The 8,980-nt window shown below is 39.5% G+C and overlaps 1 protein-coding gene across 1 annotated transcript in view; it reads right to left on the reverse strand.

The window, feature by feature from the left end:
* The window catches only part of SCFD2 (sec1 family domain containing 2), a 430,884-nt gene that overhangs the window by 408,467 nt on the left and 13,437 nt on the right, over positions 1-8,980 (reverse strand). The gene's annotated exons all lie outside the window — the stretch shown is intronic.

Consider the following 8,980-nt stretch of genomic DNA (forward strand, 5'->3'; position numbering starts at 1 on the left):
CTATTGTAAGATTTTACGGCCAAACTTTATTTTACTGATGAAGTCATTAAGACCCAGAAGGGCTTAGAGACCTGACCCAAGAATAGCAAATCTCCCCTCTGCTAGAACCTTATCTTCAAAATGGCAACTGTTTATCTAGTTCACCCTGAACCCAGCATGTCTAGAAGGCAACTTGGCAGCTAGCAGACTCTCACTAAATATTTGTTAGATTATGGGAAAACTAAATGAATGAATGATAACAGCTTGTAATGATAGAAACATTTACAGAGTACTTTCTGTGTACCAGGCACTGTTTTAGGTACTTCACATGTATTAACTCTTTTAATAACAAATGACTTAGAACCTCAAACTGAAATTCAAGATTAATGACACAGTGTAATATGTTTTCCATGAAACCAAGTTATCTTTCCAAAAGCCGTCATTGCTTAGAAGACCTCCTTCCCACAATGGGTGGGACTTGGCACATCTTGTTTTGATCCCACCACTCTAAATCAATCAACCTTTTGTTTCCTGATGTCTCTCTGTCTCTAGCTGTTGTTTTCGCCATGTCACATAATTGGACAGAACTAAGTACAAAACACCAAATCAGGACTCCAAGGAATCCTTGTCACCGCCACCACCATCTTCATCACAATAGCTAACATTTATTGAAAGCTTGTGATGAAGCAGGTATTATGTTTCATATTGCACATTTATTATCCAGTTAATTCTTACAACAACCCTAATAGATGGGTATTATTATGCTCACTTGGAATAGAAGATTCAGTTTAAGTAACTTGCTCAGGATTGCATAACTTTGTAAATTACAGAGCAAGAATTCAAACTCAAAAGGCAGAAACTGCCAAAACCACACGATTAACAACAACAACATAAATCAGGCCCATTAGAGTGACTTAAGACAGAGCCAACAGGGCCACCTGGGTGGCTCAGTCAGTTAAGTGTCTGCTGTCAGCTCAGGTCATGATCTCAGGGTCCTGAGATGGGAGTCCCACATCAGGCTCCCTGCTCAGTGGGGAGTCTGCTTCTCTCTCTGCCCCCTCCCCCGCGTGTGCTCATTCTCTCTCACAAAAATAAATAAAATATTTAAAAATTAATTAATTAATTATAAAAAAAAAGACAGAGCCAACATGAATGCATCTAAGATGACTTCTATTACAAAGCTGTAATCATCAAGACAGTATGGTACTGGCACAAAAACAGACACATAGATCAATGGAACAGAATAGAGAGCCCAGAAATGGACCCTCAACTCTATGGTCAAGTAATCTTCAATAAAGCAGGAAAGAATGTCCAATGGAAAAAAGACAGTCTCTTCAACAAATAGTGTTGGGAATACTGGACAGCCACATGCAGAAGAATGAAACTGAACCATTTCCTTACACCACACACAAAAATAGACTCAAAATGGTTGAAAGACCTAAATGTGACACAGGAGTCCATCAAAATCCTAAAGGAGAACACAGGCAGCAACCTCTTCAACCTCAGCCGCGGCAACTTCTTCCTAGAAACATCGCCAAAGGCAAGGGAAGCAAGGGCAAAAATGAACTATTGGGACTTCATCAAGATAAAAAGCTTTTGCACAGCAAAAGAAACAGTCAACAAAACCAAAAGACAACCAACAGAATGGGAGAAGATATTTACAAATGACATATCAGATAAAGGGCTAGTATCCAAAATCTATAAAGAACTTATCAAACTCAACACCCAAAGAACAAATGATCCAATCAAGAAATGGGCAAAAGACATGAACAGACATTTTTCCAAAGAAGACATCCAAACGGCCAACAGACGCATGAAAAAGTGCTCAACATCGCTCGGCATCAGGGAAATCCAAATCAAAACCTCAGTGAGATATCACCTCACACCAGTCAGAATGGCTAAAATTAACAAGTCAGGAAACGACAGATGTTGGCGGGGATGCGGAGAAAGGGGAACCCTCCTACACTGTTGGTGGGAATGCAAGCTGGTGCAGCCACTCTGGAAAACAGTATGGAGGTTCCTCAAAAAGTTGAAAATAGAGCTACCATACGATCCAGCAATTGCACTACTGGGTATTTACCCCAAAGATACAAATGTAGTGATACGAAGGGGTACATGCACCCCAATGTTTATAGCAGCAATGTCCACAATAGCCAAACTATGGAAAGAGCCAAGATGTCCATCGACAGAAGAATGGATAAAGAAGATGGGGTATATATATACAATGAAATATTATGCAGCCATCAAAAGGAATGAAATCTTGCCTTTTGCAACGATGTGGATGGAACTGGAGGGTATTATGCTGAGTGAAATAAGTCAATCAGAGAAAGACGTATCATATGATCTCACTGATATGAGGAATTTTTAATCTCAGGAAACAAACAGGGTTGCTGGAGTGGTGGGGGATGGGAGGGACAGGGTGGCTGGGTGATAGACATTGGGGAGGGTATGTGCTATGGTAAGCGCTGTGAATTGTGTAAGACTGATGAATCACAGACCTGTACCTCTGAAACAAATAATACATTATATGTTAAAAAAAAAAAAAAAAAAAAGATAGTAGGAAGGAAGAAATGAAGGGGGGGAAATTGGTGGGGGAGATGAACCACGAGAGACTATGGACTCTGAGAAACAAACTGAGGGTTCTAGAGGGGACGGGGTGGGGGGATGGACTAGCCTGGTGATGGGTATTAAAGAGGGCACATACTGAATGGAGCACTGGGTGTTATACGCAAACAATGAATCATGGAACACTACATCAAAAATTAACGATGTAAGATATGGTGATTAACATAACATAATAAAATAAAAAAAAAAGATGACTTCTAATGGTAAAGATGAAAGAGTTCTTGTACCACTAGTAGAATATTCATTTATTAGGCCTGGAAGGAACCACATCTTATTTCTGCTGTGTATGGTTTATGGTTGTCTCTTCAGCACTCAGACTTGTAAGCTACTCTTTAAATACTTGCTGAATGAAAGCCTAGTGACTGTAAGTGTCCTGAGACCCAAATGGGGGTCACAAGTCCCTAAGGGAATTATATCTTTAGGCCTGGAATGGAGATACTGGGATTACCTCATAGCATCATGAATTTCTCTCTCCACCAGTTCCTTCATCACTCACTAAAAATTTTCATAAATATCCACTCATCACTAAAATAATGTTTCTTTGAACTTGGTGCGCAAATTCTGAAACCCTTCTTAGTTTTCGACTGCTATTTTTTGACACATGGTACATACAAGTGGTCTATAAATGTTACCATTCTTCCCTAACTTCTTTAGCCCCTACAGTCTGGCTGCTTCTCACTCCTCCCCCTATGCCAAAATCAGGGGTCCTTCTTATGTTCCAGTTCATTAAACTCTCTGCAAATTATTGAATAATCCAGTCCTCCTGAAACTCTCCCAATATGAGAAGTCAAAACATAGCATACTTATTTTTTCTTATGGTTTAAACCTGATAATTATTTCTATAGAACCAAAGTATCATTCATATGCTTAAAATATTATGTACTAATATCCTAAATGTTCAAAGGTAGGGAAAAAATTTTTTTTCCAATTATGGTATATTTATTGAAGCAGTTCTCAAATTGTGATTTTCATTTTCTTCTAATTATTTATAGCCTCTAAACACCCTATGATGAACATACATTCCTATTGTAATAAGAATAAAAAATACGTCATACACACACAAAATATCCCAACATTTTAACAAGGGTTTTCTGTGGATAGTAGGATATTTTGGTTGATATAAACTCTACACAAACTCCATTTTCTCCCAATATTTTCTAGAAGAAGTACATGACACTTGCCTAATTAGAAAAATAATTAACATTCCATCAGGAACTGTTTCTAATATTGTATCAGAGAATTAACAAAATGCCAAATTTATATGAACACAATTATTCAACTTCTTAGATTTAGTCTAAAGGATATGTATATCTAACATGTTTGCTAATGACAGATAAAGCAGGTATGGGCTTTCAAACTAAGTGTCCTGCTCTTCTGAATACAGTTTCTCCCATCTCTGGCTTTAGAGGGTTCAATATTCATTTTTTAAATTTAATTAGCACCATTTATAGGACTCAAACATAGACTAAGAATTTGTGGTCTCTCAATGTCACAATAACTTCAGATATTTTTATGAAATGAATAAAATGATGAAATTTGTATCACATTTAAATTTCCAGGGGGTTAATTTTTCCTTTATTACAGAAATTTTAAAATATTATTTGAGAAGTTTAAGAGTAGAAGTTAGCCAGAACTGTTATTTTGGCCAACAGCAATGTGATCTAGTACAGTCAGAGAATGGTTTATTTCCCAATGCTTTCTTTTCCAAGGGGGGTGTAGGAAAAAGAAATTGGAGACGTGGGTCCTAGTGGTCCCATCCTCCACTAGTTCCTTGTGTGATCTGAGATAACTTCCATAAATGTGGTGCTACTTTACCAAGTTAAAAACTCAGAGTTGGTCCAAATGACACCTAAATATCTTTGAACCTCAAGATTTGAAATCCTGTTTTTTTTTAATTAATTTTTTTAAAAGATTTTATGTAGTTATTTGACAGAGAGAGAGATAGCGAGAGCAGGAACACAAGCAGGGGGAATGGGAGAGGGACAAGCAGGCTTCCTGCCGAGCAGGGAGCCTGATGTGGGGCTCAATCCCAGGACCCTGAGATCATGACCTGAGCTGAAGGCAGATGCTTAATGACTAAGCCACCCAGGCGCCCCAAGATCTGAAATCCTAAGTCAATTGCTTCAAGAGCTAAACTTGTTAACAGTATGAGAAAAGTACCAATCCTGCAATACTTTGTGGATCATATGTGAAAGTATATGCTAGTATCATTATCATAAGGCAGATAACATCTTCCCTTGCCTCTACTCACATAGCATAAGTGAGAAGCAAGAATTTAGGAGCCCTCATTAATACTGTATGTTAACTATACTGAAATTAAAATAAATATACATATATATATGAAAAAAAAGGATATGGGTTAGGATGGCAGAGCAGTAGGGGACCCTATGATTGCCTCATCCCTTGAACATAGCTAGATAAATATCAAATCATTCCAAACACCCAAGAAATAGATTGGAATGCTGAGAGAACAAACTGCAGAACTAGAGGGAGAATAGAAGCCACAACGTAGAAGGTAGGAGCTGCAGAAATGTGATTCTGGGGAGAAAAGAATCACGCGTGCTGTGGAAGGGAGGGAGCCTTGATCTCAGAGAGAGAGAGAGAGAAATAGAAAGCATTGTGCAAGGGATTGCACAAAAGAAATATTTCCCCAAAACCATTGACTGGGAAAACTAGAGCAGCTGATTATTGCAAGTTTTTAACAAGCAGTGGAGCTCAAAGTCTGAAGTTTTAGAAGTCCGTGCCACTGCCAGGTGGATTCTGGGGGGCATCACAGTGCTCCTGTGGGGAAGGAGGGCGGAGGCCCAGGAGCAGACAGTGTGGTTTGAAGATCCCCTGGGTTGCACCGGGAGATACGGTTCCCCTTCTTGGAGTGCATTTGGGAGAGGTGACATGGCTTTTCAGGGGACAAAAGAGCTGACAGGTGTCAACATGCTGCCCTATTCATTAGCATAGGAACAGAAACACCTACTGAAGGCAGCAAAACTTGGTGCCAACTTTTTGCTGCACTTTATCATAAACTCTGAGCCCCTGTGCGATCGTGTGAATGCTTTTTCGGGACAAACTGGCACCAGCTGCAGCACAGCAAGACCCTCCCGCAGAGGATCAGCGCGGGTCCACACCACAGTGGGTCTCTAAAATTTGGAGTTTTGAAACCCAGCCACGTGCCTGAGCTAAAACACAGGAGTACTGCACTGACTAGCAGAGAGACAGCTCAGACACAAGCAGGGTGAAGTCAGGGATCTGACAGGAGCCAGGGACACAAGAGTGGAGATTGTTTGCTCTTCTGTGAGGGCATCCTGAACAGTGGTGGGCATGAACTCCCTGCTCTGGGGATGAAAGAGCTGTGCATCTCCATTTTCCTCCCCACCCACCAGCACTGACAGACCTCATGAGCAACACAGTGCCCCTGGTGGAGGCTGGAGCCACTCACACCAAGCCCCGCCCCCCTGTGCTCTGCAGGGGCATCTTTACTAGAGCAAGTCAGCTTGAGAACCAGCACAGGACGCCCTTCTCCAGAAGGCCAGCACAAACCCCTTGCATGCAACAAGTCCACTGATCATAGAGTACTGCAAAGCTTCAGTTCTAGTGGAAATAGGACTAGGCTTATTTTAACAAGCGGACCAAAGCACACCTAGTTAAAATGCCACACACTGGACAAGGTCCAAACACTGCCCAATGTAGGCAAGGAGAAACCCTGTGGAGGACTTATCTAAGGGAAAGAGCAGACAAAATACAACAGCAGAGTGCACATTTGAAACACTTCCCAAAGCACCAGGCCCTGGGCAGTATGGGACCTCCTCTTAATATAGCCATTACTCTCAGCAGCAGGAACTATAACAGGCTTTCCTAACACACACACACACAAAACAGTGACCTAGAAAAAATGGTAAGATGGAGAAATTCACCCCTAAAAAAAAGAACAAGAAGAGGTCATGGCCAGGGATCTAATCAAAACAGATATAATATGCCTGAACCAGATTTTAAAACAACAATCATAAGTATGCTAGCTGGCCTTGAGAAACCATAGAAGACACACTAGAAAATACCCTAGAGACAAAAGAAATAAAAACTAGTCAGGCCAAAATAAAAAATGCTATAACCAAGATGCAAAACTGACTAGATATAATGACAACAAGGATGAATGAAGCAGATGAATGAATCAGTGATACAGAAGATAAAATTATGGACTATAATGAAGCTGACAAGAAGAGGGAAAGAAAAAGTGTTGGATCATGAATGTAGACTTTGGGAACTCAGTGACTCCATAAAGCATAATAACATTCATATCATAAGAGTCCCAGAAGGAGAAAAGAGGGAAAAGGGGCAGAAGGTTAATTTGAGCAAATTATAGCTGAAAACTTCCCTAATCTGCAAAAGGAAAGACATCAAAGTCCAAGAGGCACAGAGAACTCCCATAAAAATCAACAACAGCCAGCCAAAACCAAGACCTATTGTATTAAAATTTACAAAATACACAGACAAGGAAAGAATCCTGAAAGCAGCAAGGGAAAAATGAGATTATGAAGCAGGATCACAGCAGATCTCTCCACAGAAACTTGGCAGGCCAGAAGAGAGTGACATGATATATTCAATGTGCTGAATGGGAAAAGATGTGCAGCCAAGAATACTCTATCCAGCAAGGCTGTCATTCAAAATAGAAGGAAAGATAAAGAGTTTCCTACACAAACAAAAACTAAAGGAGTTTGTAACCACTAAACCAGCCCTGCAAGAAATATTATTTCTTTGAGTGGCAAAGAAAAACCAAAAGCAACAAAGACTAGAAAAAGGAACAAAGGACATCACCGGAAACATAAACTTTACAGGTAACACAATGGCACTACATTCATATCTATCAGTAATCCCTCTGAATGTAAGTGGACTAAATGTTCCAATCAAAAGACATAGGGTATCAGAATGGATAAAAAAAAAAAATAAGACCCATCCATATGCTGCCTACAGGAGGCTCATTTTAGACCTAAAGACACCTGCAGATTGAAAGTTAGGAGATGGAGAGCCATCTCTCAGGCTAACAGACATCAAAAGAAAGTCAGAGTAGCTATATTTATATCAGACAAACTAGATTTTAAGCCAAAGACTGTTACAAGAGAGGAAAAAGGGCACTATATCATAATTAAGGGGTCTATCCAACAAGAACATCTAACAATTGTAAATATTTATGTCCCCAACTTGGGAGCACCCAAATATATAAATCAATAAATAACAAACAAAAAGAAACTCACTGGTAATAATACAATAATAGTAAGGGACTTTAACATCCCACTTACAGCAGTGGACAGATCATCTAAGCAGAAGATCAAAAAGGAAACATCTGGTCCAGTGCTCTGAATGACGCACTGGACCAGATGGACTTAACAGATATATACAGAACACTTCACCATAAAGCAGCAGAATACACATTCTTTTCAAGTCCACATGGAACATGATCCAGAATAGATCACAAATCAGGCCTCGACAAGTACAAAAAGACTGAGATAATACCATGCATATTTTAGACCACAACAGTATGAAACTTGAAGTCAACCACACACACATACACAAAAATTTGGAAAGACCACAAATACATGGAGTTAAAGAACACCCTACTAAAGAATAAATGGGTTAACCAGGAAATTAAAGAAGAAATTTAAAAATACATGGAAGCAAATGAAAACGAAAACATGACAGCCCAAAAGTTTTGGGATGCAGCAAAGGCAGTCCTAAGAGGGAAGTATATAGCAATACAAGCCTACCTCAAGAAACAAGAATAGTCTCAAAGACACAACCTAACCTTACACCTAAAGGAGCTAGAAAAGGAACAACAAATAAAGGCTAAAACCAGCAGCAGAAGAGAAATAATAAAGATTAGAGCAGAAATAAATGATATAGAAACAAACAAAAAACAACAGTAGAACAGATGAAACTAAGAGATGATTCTTTGGAAGAATTAATAAAAATGGATGAAAGACCTCAATGTGAGACAGGAATCCATCAAAATCCTAGAGAAGAACATAGGCAGTAACCACTTTGACATCGGCCACAGCAACTTCTTTCAAGATACATCTCCAAAAGCTAGTGAAACAAAAGCAAAATGAACTTTTGGGACTTCATCAAGATAAAAAGCTTCTGCACAGCAAAGGAAACAGTCAACAAAACAAAGAGGCAACCTAAGAAGATGTGGTATATATATACAATGGAATATTATGCAGCCATCAAAAGGAATGAGATCTTGCCATTTGCAACAACGTGGATGGAACTGGAGGGTATTATGCTGAGCGAAATAAGTCAAACAGAGAAAGACATGTATCATATGACCTCACTGATATGAGGAATTCTTAATCTCAGGAAACAAACTGAGGGTTGCTGGAGTGGGGGG

This window comes from Phoca vitulina, unplaced genomic scaffold (genome assembly GCF_004348235.1).
Source record: "Phoca vitulina isolate PV1807 unplaced genomic scaffold, GSC_HSeal_1.0 scaffold3, whole genome shotgun sequence".
NCBI lineage: Eukaryota > Metazoa > Chordata > Mammalia > Carnivora > Phocidae > Phoca > Phoca vitulina.